This window comes from Struthio camelus, chromosome 11 (assembly GCF_040807025.1).
Source record: "Struthio camelus isolate bStrCam1 chromosome 11, bStrCam1.hap1, whole genome shotgun sequence".
In the NCBI taxonomy this organism is placed as follows: Eukaryota; Metazoa; Chordata; class Aves; order Struthioniformes; family Struthionidae; genus Struthio; species Struthio camelus.
In genome coordinates, this window is record NC_090952.1 from 4627801 (window position 1) to 4645439 (window position 17639).

Below are 17639 nucleotides of genomic sequence, written 5' to 3' on the forward strand. Positions count from 1 at the left end.
TGGTTTCAGGCTTGGTGGAGTGGTTTCAGCCCCGACGCTCTGCTTTTAGGCTCGGCGGCGTGGTTTTGGCCCTCACGGAGCGGTTTTCAGGCTTGGCGGAGTGGTTTCAGCCCCGACAGAGAGGTTTTAGGCTCGGCGGAGTGGTTTCAGCTCCGACGCAGTGGTTTTAGGCTTGATGGAGTGGTTTCAACGTCAGCCGAGTGGTTTTGGCCCTGGCGGAGTGGTTTCAGCCCCGATGGAGTGGTTTTAGGCTTGCCGGAGTGATTTCAGCACTGGTGGAGTGGTTTTGGCCCTGACAGAGTTGTTTTAGGCCTGATGCAGTGGTTTCAGCCCCGACGCAGTGGTTTTAGGCTCGGCGGAGTGGTTTCAGCCCCGACGGAGTGGTTTTAGGCTTGGCGGAGTGGTTTCAGCCCCGACGCAGTGGTTTTAGGCTCGGTGGAGTGGTCTTAATGTCAGCCGAGTGGTTTTGGCCCTGGCGGAGTGCTTTCAGCCCCGACGCAGTGGTTTTAGGCTCGGCGGAGTGGTTTCAGCACTGGTGGAGTGGTTTTGGCCCTGACGGAGTTGTTTTAGGCCTGATGCAGTGGTTTCAGCCCCGACGCAGTGGTTTTAGGCTTGGCGGAGTGGTTTCAGCCCCGACAGAGAGGTTTTAGGCTTGGCGGAGTGGTTTCAGCCCCGACGGAGTGGTTTTAGGCTTGGCGCAGTGGTCTTAATGTCGGCGGAGTGGTTTCAGCCCTGACGGAGTGGTTTTCGGGGTGACACAGTGCTTTTAAGCCTGACGGAGCAGTTTCTGCCCCAGCACAGTGGTTTCAGCCCCGACGGAGTGGTTTTAAGGTCAGCCGAGTGATTTTGGCCCCGTCGGAGTTTTTTTAGGCTCGGCAGAGTGGTTTTAGGCCTGACGGAGAGATTTCAGGCTCGGCGCAGTGGTTTCAGCCCAGATGCACTGGTTTCAGCCCTGACGCACTGTTTTTAGGCTTGATGGAGTGGTTTTGGCCCTGACGGAGTTTTTTTGTCCCCGGCAGAGTGGTTTCAGCCCCGACGCAGCGGTTTTAGGCTTGGCGGAGTGATTTTCGCCCTGACGGAGTTGTTTTAGGCTCGGCAGAGTGATTTCGGCCCCGACGGGGTGGCTTCAGGCTCGGCGCAGTGGTTTCGGCCCCGACGCAGTGGTTTCAGGCTCGGCGGAGTTTTTTCGGCCCCGACGGAGTGGTTTTAGGCTCGGCGGAGTGGTTTCAACCCCGACGCAGTCGTTTTAGGCTCGGCGGAGTGCTTTTCAGCCCCGATGGAGTGGTTTTAGGCTTGGCGCAGTGGTCTTAATGTCGGCGGAGTGGTTTCAGCCCCGACGGAATGGTTTCAGGCTTGGCGGAGTGGTTTCAGCCCCGACGGAGTGGTTTTCGGCCTGACACAGTGCTTTTCAGCCTGACGGAGCAGTTTCCTCCCCAGCACAGTGGTTTCAGCCCCGACGGAGTGGTTTTAGGCTTGATGGAGTGCTTTCGGCCCCGACGCAGTGGTTTTAAGGTCAGCCGAGTGATTTTGGCCCCGATGGAGTTGTTTTAGGCTCGGCAGAGTGGTTTTAGGCCTGACGCAGTGGTTTCAGGCTCGGCGCAGTGGTTTTAAGGTCAGCCGAGTGGTTTTGGCCCCGACGGAGTTGTTTTAGGCTCGGCAGAGTGGTTTTAGGCCTGACGCAGTGGTTTCAGGCTCGGCGCAGTGGTTTCAGCCCCGACGCAGTGGTTTTAGGCTTGATGGAGTGGTTTCAGCCCCGACGCAGTGGTTTTAGGCTCGGCAGAGTGATTTCGGCCCCGACGGGGTGGTTTCAGGCTCGGCGGAGTGATTTCGGCCTCGTTCGGGTGGTTTCAGGCTTGGTGGAGTGGTTTCGGCCCCGACGCAGTGGTTTTAGGCTCGGCAGAGTGGTTTCAGCCCCGACGCAGTGGTTTTAGGCTCGGCGGAGTGGTTTCAACGTCAGCCGAGGGGTTTTGGCCCTGGCGGAGTGGTTTCAGCCCCGACGCAGCGGTTTTGGTCCTGGCACAGTGGTTTCAGCCCCGACGGAGTGGTTTTAGGCTCGGCGGAGTGGTTTCAGCCCTGACACAGTGGTTTTAGGCTTGATGGAGTGGTTTCAACGTCAGGTGAGTGGTTTCGGCCCCGGCGGAGTGGTTTCAAACCTGATGGAGTGGTTTTAGGATTGCCGGAGTGGTTTTGGCCCTGACGGAGTGGTTTTAGGCTTGGCGGAGTGCTTTCAGCCCCGACGCAGTGGTTTTAGGCTCGGCGGAGTGGTTTCAGCACTGGTGGAGTGGTTTTGGCCCCAATGGAGTAGTTTTAGGCTCAGCGGAGTGGTTTCAGCCCCGACACAGTGGTTTTAGGCTCAGCGGAGTGGTTTCAGCCCCGACACAGTGGTTTTAGGCTCAGCGGAGTGGTTTCAGCCCCGACGCAGTGGTTTTAGGCTCGGCGGAGTGGTTTCAGCCCCGACGGAGTGGTTTTAGGCTTGGCGGAGTGGTTTCGGCCCCGACGGGGTGGTTTCAGCACTGGTGGAGTGGTTTCAGCCCTGACGGAGTTGTTTTAGGCCTGATGGAGTGGTTTCAGCCCCAACGCAGTGGTTTTAGGCTCGGCGGAGTGGTTTCAGCCCCGATGCATTGGTTTTAGGCTTGGCGGAGTGGTTTCAGCCCCGATGGAATGGTTTTAGGCTTGACGGAGTGGTTTCAGCACTGGCGGAGTGGTTTTGGCCCTCACGGACTTCTTTTAGGCCTGATACAGTGGTTTCAGCCCCGACGCAGTGGTTTTAGGCTCGGCGGAGTGGTTTCAGTCCCGACGCAGTGGTTTTAGGCCTGATGGAGTGGTTTTAGGCTTGGTGGAGCGGTTTCAGCCCCGACGCTCTGCTTTTAGGCTCGGCGGCGTGGTTTTGGCCCTCACGGAGTGGTTTCAGGCTTGGCGGAGTGGTTTCAGCCCCGACAGAGAGGTTTTAGGCTCGACGGAGTGGTTTCAGCTCCGACGCAGTGGTTTTAGGCTTGATGGAGTGGTTTCAACGTCAGCCGAGTGGTTTTGGCCCTGGCGGAGTGGTTTCAGCCCCGATGGAGTGGTTTTAGGCTTGCCGGAGTGATTTCAGCACTGGTGGAGTGGTTTTGGCCCTGACGGAGTTGTTTTAGGCCTGATGCAGTGGTTTCAGCCCCGACGCAGTGGTTTTAGGCTCGGCGGAGTGGTTTCAGCCCCGACGGAGTGGTTTTAGGCTTGATGGAGTGCTTTCAGCCCCGACGCAGTGGTTTTAGGCTCGGTGGAGTGGTCTTAATGTCAGCCGAGTGGTTTTGGCCCTGGCGGAGTGCTTTCAGCCCCGACGCAGTGGTTTTAGGCTCGGCGGAGTGGTTTCAGCACTGGTGGAGTGGTTTTGGCCCTGACGGAGTTGTTTTAGGCCTGATGCAGTGGTTTCAGCCCCGACGCAGTGGTTTTAGGCTTGGCGGAGTGGTTTCAGCCCCGACAGAGAGGTTTTAGGCTCGGCGGAGTGGTTTCAGCCCCGACGCAGTGGTTTTAGGCTTGGCGCAGTGGTCTTAATGTCGGCGGAGTGGTTTCAGCCCTGACGGAGTGGTTTTCGGGGTGACACAGTGCTTTTAAGCCTGACGGAGCAGTTTCTGCCCCAGCACAGTGGTTTCAGCCCCGACGGAGTGGTTTTAAGGTCAGCCGAGTGATTTTGGCCCCGTCGGAGTTTTTTTAGGCTCGGCAGAGTGGTTTTAGGCCTGACGGAGAAGTTTCAGGCTCGGCACAGTGGTTTCAGCCCAGACGCACTGGTTTCAGCCCTGACGCACTCTTTTTAGGCTTGATGGAGTGGTTTTGGCCCTGACGGAGTTTTTTTGTCCCCGGCAGAGTGGTTTCAGCCCCGACGCAGCGGTTTTAGGCTTGGCGGAGTGATTTTCGCCCTGACGGAGTTGTTTTAGGCTCGGCAGAGTGATTTCGGCCCCGACGGGGTGGCTTCAGGCTCGGCGCAGTGGTTTCGGCCCCGACGCAGTGGTTTCAGGCTCGGCGGAGTTTTTTCGGCCCCGACGCAGTGGTTTTAGGCTCGGCGGAGTGGTTTCAACCCCGACGCAGTCGTTTTAGGCTTGGCGGCGTGGTTTCAGCCCCGATGGAGTGGTTTTAGGCTTGGCGCAGTGGTCTTAATGTTGGCGGAGTGGTTTCAGCCCCGACGGAATGGTTTCAGGCTCGGCGGAGTGGTTTCAGCTCCGACGCAGTGGTTTTAGGCTTGATGGAGTGGTTTCAACGTCAGTCGAGTGGTTTTAGCCCTGGCGGAGTGGTTTCAAACCCGATGGAGTGGTTTTTGGCTTGCCGGAGTGGTTTCAGCACTGGTGGAGTGGTTTTGGCCCTGACGGAGTTGTTTTAGGCCTGATGCAGTGGTTTTAGCCCCGACACAGTGGTTTCAGGCTCGGCGGAGTTTTTTCGGCCCCGACGGAGTGGTTTTAGGCTCGGCGGAGTGGTTTCAACCCCGACGCAGTCGTTTTAGGCTCGGCGGAGTGCTTTTCAGCCCCGATGGAGTGGTTTTAGGCTTGGCGCAGTGGTCTTAATGTCGGCGGAGTGGTTTCAGCCCCGACGCAGTGGTTTTAGGCTTGGCAGAGTGGTTTCAGCCCCGACGGAGTGGTTTTCGGCCTGACACAGTGCTTTTCAGCCTGACGGAGCAGTTTCCTCCCCAGCACAGTGGTTTCAGCCCCGACGGAGTGGTTTTAGGCTTGATGGAGTGCTTTCGGCCCCGACGCAGTGGTTTTAAGGTCAGCCGAGTGATTTTGGCCCCGATGGAGTTGTTTTAGGCTCGGCAGAGTGGTTTTAGGCCTGACGCAGTGGTTTCAGGCTCGGCGCAGTGGTTTTAAGGTCAGCCGAGTGATTTTGGCCCCGACGGAGTTGTTTTAGGCTCGGCAGAGTGGTTTTAGGCCTGACGCAGTGGTTTCAGGCTCGGCGCAGTGGTTTCAGCCCCGACGCAGTGGTTTTAGGCTTGATGGAGTGGTTTCAGCCCCGACGGAGTGGTTTTAGGCTCGGCAGAGTGATTTCGGCCCCGACGGGGTGGTTTCAGGTTCGGCGGAGTGATTTCGGCCTCGTTCGGGTGGTTTCAGGCTTGGTGGAGTGGTTTCGGCCCCGACGCAGTGGTTTTAGGCTCGGCGGATTGGTTTCAGCCCTGACACAGTGGTTTTAGGCTTGATGGAGTGGTTTCAACGTCAGGTGAGTGGTTTCGGCCCCGGCGGAGTGGTTTCAAACCTGATGGAGTGGTTTTAGGCTTGCCGGAGTGGTTTTGGCCCTGACGGAGTGGTTTTAGGCTTGCCGGAGTGGTTTTGGCCCTGTCGGAGTGGTTTTAGGCTTGGCGGAGTGCTTTCAGCCCCGACGCAGTGGTTTTAGGCTCGGCGGAGTGGTTTCAGCACTGGTGGAGTGGTTTTGGCCCTGACCGAGTGGTTTTAGTCCTGATGCAGTGTTTTCAGCCCTGACACAGTGGTTTCAGCCGTGACGCAGTGGTTTTAGGCTTGATGGAGTGCTTTCAGCCCCGACGCAGTGGTTTTACGCTCGGCGGAGTGGTTTCGGCCCCGACGGGGTGGTTTCAGGCTCGGCGGAGTGGTTTTGGCCCCAATGGAGTAGTTTTAGGCTCAGCGGAGTGGTTTCAGCCCCGACGCAGTGGTTTTAGGCTCAGCGGAGTGGTTTCAGCCCCGACGCAGTGGTTTTAGGCTCAGCGGAGTGGTTTCAGCCCCGACGCAGTGGTTTTAGGCTTGACGGAGTGGTTTCGGCCCCGACGGGGTGGTTTCAGCACTGGTGGAGTGGTTTCAGCCCTGACGGAGTTGTTTTAGGCCTGATGGAGTGGTTTCAGCCCCAACGCAGTGGTTTTAGGCTCGGCGGAGTGGTTTCAGCCCCGATGCATTGGTTTTAGGCTTGGCGGAGTGGTTTCAGCCCCGATGGAATGGTTTTAGGCTTGACGGAGTGGTTTCAGCACTGGCGGAGTGGTTTTGGCCCTCACGGACTTCTTTTAGGCCTGATGCAGTGGTTTCAGCCCCGACGGAGTGGTTTTAGGCTCGGCGGAGTGGTTTCAGTCCCGACGCAGTGGTTTTAGGCCTGATGGAGTGGTTTTAGGCTTGGTGGAGCGGTTTCAGCCCCGACGCTCTGCTTTTAGGCTCGGCGGCGTGGTTTTGGCCCTCACGGAGTGGTTTCAGGCTTGGCGGAGTGGTTTCAGCCCCGACAGAGAGGTTTTAGGCTCGGCGGAGTGGTTTCAGCTCCGACGCAGTGGTTTTAGGCTTGATGGAGTGGTTTCAACGTCAGCCGAGTGGTTTTGGCCCTGGCGGAGTGGTTTCAGCCCCGATGGAGTGGTTTTAGGCTTGCCGGAGTGATTTCAGCACTGGTGGAGTGGTTTTGGCCCTGACGGAGTTGTTTTAGGCCTGATGGAGTGGTTTCAGCCCCGACGCAGTGGTTTTAGGCTCGGCGGAGTGGTTTCAGCCCCGACGGAGTGGTTTTAGGCTTGATGGAGTGCTTTCAGCCCCGACGCAGTGGTTTTAGGCTCGGTGGAGTGGTCTTAATGTCAGCCGAGTGGTTTTGGCCCTGGCGGAGTGCTTTCAGCCCCGACGCAGTGGTTTTAGGCTCGGCGGAGTGGTTTCAGCACTGGTGGAGTGGTTTTGGCCCTGACGGAGTTGTTTTAGGCCTGATGCAGTGGTTTCAGCCCCGACGCAGTGGTTTTAGGCTTGGCGGAGTGGTTTCAGCCCCGACAGAGAGGTTTTAGGCTCGGCGGAGTGGTTTCAGCCCCGACGCAGTGGTTTTAGGCTTGGCGCAGTGGTCTTAATGTCGGCGGAGTGGTTTCAGCCCTGACGGAGTGGTTTTCGGGGTGACACAGTGCTTTTAAGCCTGACGGAGCAGTTTCTGCCCCAGCACAGTGGTTTCAGCCCCGACGGAGTGGTTTTAAGGTCAGCCGAGTGATTTTGGCCCCGTCGGAGTTTTTTTAGGCTCGGCAGAGTGGTTTTAGGCCTGACGGAGAAGTTTCAGGCTCGGCACAGTGGTTTCAGCCCAGACGCACTGGTTTCAGCCCTGACGCACTCTTTTTAGGCTTGATGGAGTGGTTTTGGCCCTGACGGAGTTTTTTTGTCCCCGGCAGAGTGGTTTCAGCCCCGACGCAGCGGTTTTAGGCTTGGCGGAGTGATTTTCGCCCTGACGGAGTTGTTTTAGGCTCGGCAGAGTGATTTCGGCCCCGACGGGGTGGCTTCAGGCTCGGCGCAGTGGTTTCGGCCCCGACGCAGTGGTTTCAGGCTCGGCGGAGTTTTTTCGGCCCCGACGCAGTGGTTTTAGGCTCGGCGGAGTGGTTTCAACCCCGACGCAGTCGTTTTAGGCTCGGCGGCGTGGTTTCAGCCCCGATGGAGTGGTTTTAGGCTTGGCGCAGTGGTCTTAATGTCGGCGGAGTGGTTTCAGCCCCGACGGAATGGTTTCAGGCTCGGCGGAGTGGTTTCAGCCCCGACGCAGTGGTTTTAGGCTTGATGGAGTGGTTTCAACGTCAGTCGAGTGGTTTTAGCCCTGGCGGAGTGGTTTCAAACCCGATGGAGTGGTTTTTGGCTTGCCGGAGTGGTTTCAGCACTGGTGGAGTGGTTTTGGCCCTGACGGAGTTGTTTTAGGCCTGATGCAGTGGTTTTAGCCCCGACACAGTGGTTTCAGGCTCGGCGGAGTTTTTTCGGCCCCGACGGAGTGGTTTTAGGCTCGGCGGAGTGGTTTCAACCCCGACGCAGTCGTTTTAGGCTTGGCGGAGTGCTTTTCAGCCCCGATGGAGTGGTTTTAGGCTTGGCGCAGTGGTCTTAATGTCGGCGGAGTGGTTTCAGCCCCGACGCAGTGGTTTTAGGCTTGGCGGAGTGGTTTCAGCCCCGACGGAGTGGTTTTCGGCCTGACACAGTGCTTTTCAGCCTGACGGAGCAGTTTCCTCCCCAGCACAGTGGTTTCAGCCCCGACGGAGTGGTTTTAGGCTTGATGGAGTGCTTTCGGCCCCGACGCAGTGGTTTTAAGGTCAGCCGAGTGGTTTTGGCCCCGACGGAGTTGTTTTAGGCTCGGCAGAGTGGTTTTAGGCCTGACGCAGTGGTTTCAGGCTCGGCGCAGTGGTTTTAAGGTCAGCCGAGTGGTTTTGGCCCCGACGGAGTTGTTTTAGGCTCGGCAGAGTGGTTTTAGGCCTGACGCAGTGGTTTCAGGCTCGGCGCAGTGGTTTCAGCCCCGACGCAGTGGTTTTAGGCTTGATGGAGTGGTTTCAGCCCCGACGGAGTGGTTTTAGGCTCGGCAGAGTGATTTCGGCCCCGACGGGGTGGTTTCAGGCTCGGCGGAGTGATTTCGGCCTCGTTCGGGTGGTTTCAGGCTTGGTGGAGTGGTTTCGGCCCCGACGCAGTGGTTTTAGGCTTGGCACAGTGGTTTCAGCCCCGACGCAGTGGTTTTAGGCTCGGCGGAGTGGTTTCAGCCCTGACACAGTGGTTTTAGGCTTGATGGAGTGGTTTCAACGTCAGGTGAGTGGTTTCGGCCCCGGCGGAGTGGTTTCAAACCTGATGGAGTGGTTTTAGGCTTGCCGGAGTGGTTTTGGCCCTGACGGAGTGGTTTTAGGCTTGGCGGAGTGCTTTCAGCCCCGACGCAGTGGTTTTAGGCTCGGCGGAGTGGTTTCAGCACTGGTGGAGTGGTTTTGGCCCTGACCGAGTGGTTTTAGTCCTGATGCAGTGTTTTCAGCCCTGACACAGTGGTTTCAGCCGTGACGCAGTGGTTTTAGGCTTGATGGAGTGCTTTCAGCCCCGACGCAGTGGTTTTACGCTCGGCGGAGTGGTTTCGGCCCCGACGGGGTGGTTTCAGGCTTGGCGGAGTGGTTTTGGCCCCAATGGAGTAGTTTTAGGCTCAGCGGAGTGGTTTCAGCCCCGACGCAGTGGTTTTAGGCTCAGCGGAGTGGTTTCAGCCCCGACGCAGTGGTTTTAGGCTCAGCGGAGTGGTTTCAGCCCCGACGCAGTGGTTTTAGGCTTGGCGGAGTGGTTTCGGCCCCGACGGGGTGGTTTCAGCACTGGTGGAGTGGTTTCAGCCCTGACGGAGTTGTTTTAGGCCTGATGGAGTGGTTTCAGCCCCAACGCAGTGGTTTTAGGCTCGGCGGAGTGGTTTCAGCCCCGATGCATTGGTTTTAGGCTTGGTGGAGTGGTTTCAGCCCCGATGGAATGGTTTTAGGCTTGACGGAGTGGTTTCAGCACTGGCGGAGTGGTTTTGGCCCTCACGGACTTCTTTTAGGCCTGATGCAGTGGTTTCAGCCCCGACGGAGTGGTTTTAGGCTCGGCGGAGTGGTTTCAGTCCCGACGCAGTGGTTTTAGGCCTGATGGAGTGGTTTTAGGCTTGGTGGAGCGGTTTCAGCCCCGACGCTCTGCTTTTAGGCTCGGCGGCGTGGTTTTGGCCCTCACGGAGCGGTTTCAGGCTTGGCGGAGTGGTTTCAGCCCCGACAGAGAGGTTTTAGGCTCGGCGGAGTGGTTTCAGCTCCGACGCAGTGGTTTTAGGCTTGATGGAGTGGTTTCAACGTCAGCCGAGTGGTTTTGGCCCTGGCGGAGTGGTTTCAGCCCCGATGGAGTGGTTTTAGGCTTGCCGGAGTGATTTCAGCACTGGTGGAGTGGTTTTGGCCCTGACGGAGTTGTTTTAGGCCTGATGCAGTGGTTTCAGCCCCGACGCAGTGGTTTTAGGCTCAGCGGAGTGGTTTCAGCCCCGACGCAGTGGTTTTAGGCTCGGCGGAGTGGTTTCAACGTCAGCCGAGGGGTTTTGGCCCTGGCGGAGTGGTTTCAGCCCCGACGCAGCGGTTTTGGTCCTGGCACAGTGGTTTCAGCCCCGACGGAGTGGTTTTAGGCTCGGCGGAGTGGTTTCAGCCCTGACACAGTGGTTTTAGGCTTGATGGAGTGGTTTCAACGTCAGGTGAGTGGTTTCGGCCCCGGCGGAGTGGTTTCAAACCTGATGGAGTGGTTTTAGGCTTGCCGGAGTGGTTTTGGCCCTGACGGAGTGGTTTTAGGCTTGGCGGAGTGCTTTCAGCCCCGACGCAGTGGTTTTAGGCTCGGCGGAGTGGTTTCAGCACTGGTGGAGTGGTTTTGGCCCTGACCGAGTGGTTTTAGTCCTGATGCAGTGTTTTCAGCCCTGACACAGTGGTTTCAGCCGTGACGCAGTGGTTTTAGGCTTGATGGAGTGCTTTCAGCCCCGACGCAGTGGTTTTACGCTCGGCGGAGTGGTTTCGGCCCCGACGGGGTGGTTTCAGGCTTGGCGGAGTGGTTTTGGCCCCAATGGAGTAGTTTTAGGCTCAGCGGAGTGGTTTCAGCCCCGACGCAGTGGTTTTAGGCTCAGCGGAGTGGTTTCAGCCCCGACGCAGTGGTTTTAGGCTCAGCGGAGTGGTTTCAGCCCCGACGGAGTGGTTTTAGGCTTGGCGGAGTGGTTTCGGCCCCGACGGGGTGGTTTCAGCACTGGTGGAGTGGTTTCAGCCCTGACGGAGTTGTTTTAGGCCTGATGGAGTGGTTTCAGCCCCAACGCAGTGGTTTTAGGCTCGGCGGAGTGGTTTCAGCCCCGATGCATTGGTTTTAGGCTTGGCGGAGTGGTTTCAGCCCCGATGGAATGGTTTTAGGCTTGACGGAGTGGTTTCAGCACTGGCGGAGTGGTTTTGGCCCTCACGGACTTCTTTTAGGCCTGATGCAGTGGTTTCAGCCCCGACGGAGTGGTTTTAGGCTCGGCGGAGTGGTTTCAGTCCCGACGCAGTGGTTTTAGGCCTGATGGAGTGGTTTTAGGCTTGGTGGAGCGGTTTCAGCCCCGACGCTCTGCTTTTAGGCTCGGCGGCGTGGTTTTGGCCCTCACAGAGTGGTTTTAGGCTCGGCGGAGTGGTTTCAGCTCCGACGCAGTGGTTTTATGCTTGATGGAGTGGTTTCAACGTCAGCCGAGTGTTTTTGGCCCTGGCGGAGTGGTTTCAGCCCCGATGGAGTGGTTTTAGGCTTGCCGGAGTGATTTCAGCACTGGTGGAGTGGTTTTGGCCCTGACAGAGTTGTTTTAGGCCTGATGCAGTGGTTTCAGCCCCGACGCAGTGGTTTTAGGCTCGGCGGAGTGGTTTCAGCCCCGACGGAGTGGTTTTAGGCTTGGCGGAGTGGTTTCAGCCCCGACGCAGTGGTTTTAGGCTCGGTGGAGTGGTCTTAATGTCAGCCGAGTGGTTTTGGCCCTGGCGGAGTGCTTTCAGCCCCGACGCAGTGGTTTTAGGCTCGGCGGAGTGGTTTCAGCACTGGTGGAGTGGTTTTGGCCCTGACGGAGTTGTTTTAGGCCTGATGCAGTGGTTTCAGCCCCGACGCAGTGGTTTTAGGCTTGGCGGAGTGGTTTCAGCCCCGACAGAGAGGTTTTAGGCTCGGCGGAGTGGTTTCAGCCCCGACGCAGTGGTTTTAGGCTTGGCGCAGTGGTCTTAATGTCGGCGGAGTGGTTTCAGCCCTGACGGAGTGGTTTTCGGGGTGACACAGTGCTTTTAAGCCTGACGGAGCAGTTTCTGCCCCAGCACAGTGGTTTCAGCCCCGACGGAGTGGTTTTAAGGTCAGCCGAGTGATTTTGGCCCCGTCGGAGTTTTTTTAGGCTCGGCAGAGTGGTTTTAGGCCTGACGGAGAAGTTTCAGGCTCGGCACAGTGGTTTCAGCCCAGACGCACTGGTTTCAGCCCTGACGCACTCTTTTTAGGCTTGATGGAGTGGTTTTGGCCCTGACGGAGTTTTTTTGTCCCCGGCAGAGTGGTTTCAGCCCCGACGCAGCGGTTTTAGGCTTGGCGGAGTGATTTTCGCCCTGACGGAGTTGTTTTAGGCTCGGCAGAGTGATTTCGGCCCCGACGGGGTGGCTTCAGGCTCGGCGCAGTGGTTTCGGCCCCGACGCAGTGGTTTCAGGCTCGGCGGAGTTTTTTCGGCCCCGACGCAGTGGTTTTAGGCTCGGCGGAGTGGTTTCAACCCCGACGCAGTCGTTTTAGGCTCGGCGGCGTGGTTTCAGCCCCGATGGAGTGGTTTTAGGCTTGGCGCAGTGGTCTTAATGTCGGCGGAGTGGTTTCAGCCCCGACGGAATGGTTTCAGGCTCGGCGGAGTGGTTTCAGCCCCGACGCAGTGGTTTTAGGCTTGATGGAGTGGTTTCAACGTCAGTCGAGTGGTTTTAGCCCTGGCGGAGTGGTTTCAAACCCGATGGAGTGGTTTTTGGCTTGCCGGAGTGGTTTCAGCACTGGTGGAGTGGTTTTGGCCCTGACGGAGTTGTTTTAGGCCTGATGCAGTGGTTTTAGCCCCGACACAGTGGTTTCAGGCTCGGCGGAGTTTTTTCGGCCCCGACGGAGTGGTTTTAGGCTCGGCGGAGTGGTTTCAACCCCGACGCAGTCGTTTTAGGCTTGGCGGAGTGCTTTTCAGCCCCGATGGAGTGGTTTTAGGCTTGGCGCAGTGGTCTTAATGTCGGCGGAGTGGTTTCAGCCCCGACGCAGTGGTTTTAGGCTTGGCGGAGTGGTTTCAGCCCCGACGGAGTGGTTTTCGGCCTGACACAGTGCTTTTCAGCCTGACGGAGCAGTTTCCTCCCCAGCACAGTGGTTTCAGCCCCGACGGAGTGGTTTTAGGCTTGATGGAGTGCTTTCGGCCCCGACGCAGTGGTTTTAAGGTCAGCCGAGTGGTTTTGGCCCCGACGGAGTTGTTTTAGGCTCGGCAGAGTGGTTTTAGGCCTGACGCAGTGGTTTCAGGCTCGGCGCAGTGGTTTTAAGGTCAGCCGAGTGGTTTTGGCCCCGACGGAGTTGTTTTAGGCTCGGCAGAGTGGTTTTAGGCCTGACGCAGTGGTTTCAGGCTCGGCGCAGTGGTTTCAGCCCCGACGCAGTGGTTTTAGGCTTGATGGAGTGGTTTCAGCCCCGACGGAGTGGTTTTAGGCTCGGCAGAGTGATTTCGGCCCCGACGGGGTGGTTTCAGGCTCGGCGGAGTGATTTCGGCCTCGTTCGGGTGGTTTCAGGCTTGGTGGAGTGGTTTCGGCCCCGACGCAGTGGTTTTAGGCTTGGCACAGTGGTTTCAGCCCCGACGCAGTGGTTTTAGGCTCGGCGGAGTGGTTTCAGCCCTGACACAGTGGTTTTAGGCTTGATGGAGTGGTTTCAACGTCAGGTGAGTGGTTTCGGCCCCGGCGGAGTGGTTTCAAACCTGATGGAGTGGTTTTAGGCTTGCCGGAGTGGTTTTGGCCCTGACGGAGTGGTTTTAGGCTTGGCGGAGTGCTTTCAGCCCCGACGCAGTGGTTTTAGGCTCGGCGGAGTGGTTTCAGCACTGGTGGAGTGGTTTTGGCCCTGACCGAGTGGTTTTAGTCCTGATGCAGTGTTTTCAGCCCTGACACAGTGGTTTCAGCCGTGACGCAGTGGTTTTAGGCTTGATGGAGTGCTTTCAGCCCCGACGCAGTGGTTTTACGCTCGGCGGAGTGGTTTCGGCCCCGACGGGGTGGTTTCAGGCTTGGCGGAGTGGTTTTGGCCCCAATGGAGTAGTTTTAGGCTCAGCGGAGTGGTTTCAGCCCCGACACAGTGGTTTTAGGCTCAGCGGAGTGGTTTCAGCCCCGACGCAGTGGTTTTAGGCTCAGCGGAGTGGTTTCAGCCCCGACGCAGTGGTTTTAGGCTTGGCGGAGTGGTTTCGGCCCCGACGGGGTGGTTTCAGCACTGGTGGAGTGGTTTCAGCCCTGACGGAGTTGTTTTAGGCCTGATGGAGTGGTTTCAGCCCCAACGCAGTGGTTTTAGGCTCGGCGGAGTGGTTTCAGCCCCGATGCATTGGTTTTAGGCTTGGCGGAGTGGTTTCAGCCCCGATGGAATGGTTTTAGGCTTGACGGAGTGGTTTCAGCACTGGCGGAGTGGTTTTGGCCCTCACGGACTTCTTTTAGGCCTGATGCAGTGGTTTCAGCCCCGACGGAGTGGTTTTAGGCTCGGCGGAGTGGTTTCAGTCCCGACGCAGTGGTTTTAGGCCTGATGGAGTGGTTTTAGGCTTGGTGGAGCGGTTTCAGCCCCGACGCTCTGCTTTTAGGCTCGGCGGCGTGGTTTTGGCCCTCACGGAGCGGTTTCAGGCTTGGCGGAGTGGTTTCAGCCCCGACAGAGAGGTTTTAGGCTCGGCGGAGTGGTTTCAGCTCCGACGCAGTGGTTTTAGGCTTGATGGAGTGGTTTCAACGTCAGCCGAGTGGTTTTGGCCCTGGCGGAGTGGTTTCAGCCCCGATGGAGTGGTTTTAGGCTTGCCGGAGTGATTTCAGCACTGGTGGAGTGGTTTTGGCCCTGACGGAGTTGTTTTAGGCCTGATGCAGTGGTTTCAGCCCCGACGCAGTGGTTTTAGGCTCAGCGGAGTGGTTTCAGCCCCGACGCAGTGGTTTTAGGCTCGGCGGAGTGGTTTCAACGTCAGCCGAGGGGTTTTGGCCCTGGCGGAGTGGTTTCAGCCCCGACGCAGCGGTTTTGGTCCTGGCACAGTGGTTTCAGCCCCGACGGAGTGGTTTTAGGCTCGGCGGAGTGGTTTCAGCCCTGACACAGTGGTTTTAGGCTTGATGGAGTGGTTTCAACGTCAGGTGAGTGGTTTCGGCCCCGGCGGAGTGGTTTCAAACCTGATGGAGTGGTTTTAGGCTTGCCGGAGTGGTTTTGGCCCTGACGGAGTGGTTTTAGGCTTGGCGGAGTGCTTTCAGCCCCGACGCAGTGGTTTTAGGCTCGGCGGAGTGGTTTCAGCACTGGTGGAGTGGTTTTGGCCCTGACCGAGTGGTTTTAGTCCTGATGCAGTGTTTTCAGCCCTGACACAGTGGTTTCAGCCGTGACGCAGTGGTTTTAGGCTTGATGGAGTGCTTTCAGCCCCGACGCAGTGGTTTTACGCTCGGCGGAGTGGTTTCGGCCCCGACGGGGTGGTTTCAGGCTTGGCGGAGTGGTTTTGGCCCCAATGGAGTAGTTTTAGGCTCAGCGGAGTGGTTTCAGCCCCGACGCAGTGGTTTTAGGCTCAGCGGAGTGGTTTCAGCCCCGACGCAGTGGTTTTAGGCTCAGCGGAGTGGTTTCAGCCCCGACGGAGTGGTTTTAGGCTTGGCGGAGTGGTTTCGGCCCCGACGGGGTGGTTTCAGCACTGGTGGAGTGGTTTCAGCCCTGACGGAGTTGTTTTAGGCCTGATGGAGTGGTTTCAGCCCCAACGCAGTGGTTTTAGGCTCGGCGGAGTGGTTTCAGCCCCGATGCATTGGTTTTAGGCTTGGCGGAGTGGTTTCAGCCCCGATGGAATGGTTTTAGGCTTGACGGAGTGGTTTCAGCACTGGCGGAGTGGTTTTGGCCCTCACGGACTTCTTTTAGGCCTGATGCAGTGGTTTCAGCCCCGACGGAGTGGTTTTAGGCTCGGCGGAGTGGTTTCAGTCCCGACGCAGTGGTTTTAGGCCTGATGGAGTGGTTTTAGGCTTGGTGGAGCGGTTTCAGCCCCGACGCTCTGCTTTTAGGCTCGGCGGCGTGGTTTTGGCCCTCACAGAGTGGTTTTAGGCTCGGCGGAGTGGTTTCAGCTCCGACGCAGTGGTTTTAGGCTTGATGGAGTGGTTTCAACGTCAGCCGAGTGTTTTTGGCCCTGGCGGAGTGGTTTCAGCCCCGATGGAGTGGTTTTAGGCTTGCCGGAGTGATTTCAGCACTGGTGGAGTGGTTTTGGCCCTGACAGAGTTGTTTTAGGCCTGATGCAGTGGTTTCAGCCCCGACGCAGTGGTTTTAGGCTCGGCGGAGTGGTTTCAGCCCCGACGGAGTGGTTTTAGGCTTGGCGGAGTGGTTTCAGCCCCGACGCAGTGGTTTTAGGCTCGCTGGAGTGGTCTTAATGTCAGCCGAGTGGTTTTGGCCCTGGCGGAGTGCTTTCAGCCCCGACGGAGTGGTTTTAGGCTCGGCGGAGTGGTTTCAGCACTGGTGGAGTGGTTTTGGCCCTGACGGAGTTGTTTTAGGCCTGATGCAGTGGTTTCAGCCCCGACGCAGTGGTTTTAGGCTCGGCGGAGTGGTTTCAGCCCCGACAGAGAGGTTTTAGGCTTGGCGGAGTGGTTTCAGCCCCGACGCAGTGGTTTTAGGCTTGGCGCAGTGGTCTTAATGTCGGCGGAGTGGTTTCAGCCCTGACGCAGTGGTTTTCGGGGTGACACAGTGCTTTTAAGCCTGACGGAGCAGTTTCTGCCCCAGCACAGTGGTTTCAGCCCCGACGGAGTGGTTTTAAGGTCAGCCGAGTGATTTTGGCCCCGTCGGAGTTTTTTTTGGCTCGGCAGAGTGGTTTTAGGCCTGACGGAGAAGTTTCAGGCTCGGCGCAGTGGTTTCAGCCCAGACGCACTGGTTTCAGGCTCGACGCACTGTTTTTAGGCTTGATGGAGTGGTTTTGGCCCTGACGGAGTTTTTTTGTCCCCGGCAGAGTGGTTTCAGCCCCGACGCAGCGGTTTTAGGCTTGGCGGAGTGATTTTCGCCCTGACGGAGTTGTTTTAGGCTCGGCAGAGTGATTTCGGCCCCGACGGGGTGGCTTCAGGCTCGGCGCAGTGGTTTCGGCCCCGACGCAGTGGTTTCAGGCTCGGCGGAGTTTTTTCGGCCCCGACGCAGTGGTTTTAGGCTCGGCGGAGTGGTTTCAACCCCGACGCAGTCGTTTTAGGCTCGGCGGCGTGGTTTCAGCCCCGATGGAGTGGTTTTAGGCTTGGCGCAGTGGTCTTAATGTCGGCGGAGTGGTTTCAGCCCCGACGGAATGGTTTCAGGCTCGGCGGAGTGGTTTCAGCCCCGACGCAGTGGTTTTCGGCCTGACACAGTGCTTTTCAGCCTGACGGAGCAGTTTCCTCCCCAGCACAGTGGTTTCAGCCCCGACGGAGTGGTTTTAGGCTTGATGGAGTGCTTTCGGCCCCGACGCAGTGGTTTTAAGGTCAGCCGAGTGGTTTTGGCCCCGACGGAGTTGTTTTAGGCTCGGCAGAGTGGTTTTAGGCCTGACGCAGTGGTTTCAGGCTCGGCGCAGTGGTTTCAGCCCCGACGCAGTGGTTTTAGGCTTGATGGAGTGGTTTCAGCCCCGACGGAGTGGTTTTAGGCTCGGCAGAGTGATTTCGGCCCCGACGGGGTGGTTTCAGGCTCGGCGGAGTGATTTCGGCCTCGTTCGGGTGGTTTCAGGCTTGGTGGAGTGGTTTCGGCCCCGACGCAGTGGTTTTAGGCTCGGCAGAGTGGTTTCAGCCCCGACGCAGTGGTTTTAGGCTCGGCGGAGTGGTTTCAACGTCAGCCGAGGGGTTTTGGCCCTGGCGGAGTGGTTTCAGCCCCGACGCAGCGGTTTTGGTCCTGGCACAGTGGTTTCAGCCCCGACGGAGTGGTTTTAGGCTCGGCGGAGTGGTTTCAGCCCTGACACAGTGGTTTTAGGCTTGATGGAGTGGTTTCAACGTCAGGTGAGTGGTTTCGGCCCCGGCGGAGTGGTTTCAAACCTGATGGAGTGGTTTTAGGCTTGCCGGAGTGGTTTTGGCCCTGATGGAGTGGTTTTAGGCTTGGCGGAGTGCTTTCAGCCCCGACGCAGTGGTTTTAGGCTCGGCGGAGTGGTTTCAGCACTGGTGGAGTGGTTTTGGCCCTGACCGAGTGGTTTTAGTCCTGATGCAGTGTTTTCAGCCCTGACACAGTGGTTTCAGCCGTGACGCAGTGGTTTTAGGCTTGATGGAGTGCTTTCAGCCCCGACGCAGTGGTTTTACGCTCGGCGGAGTGGTTTCGGCCCCG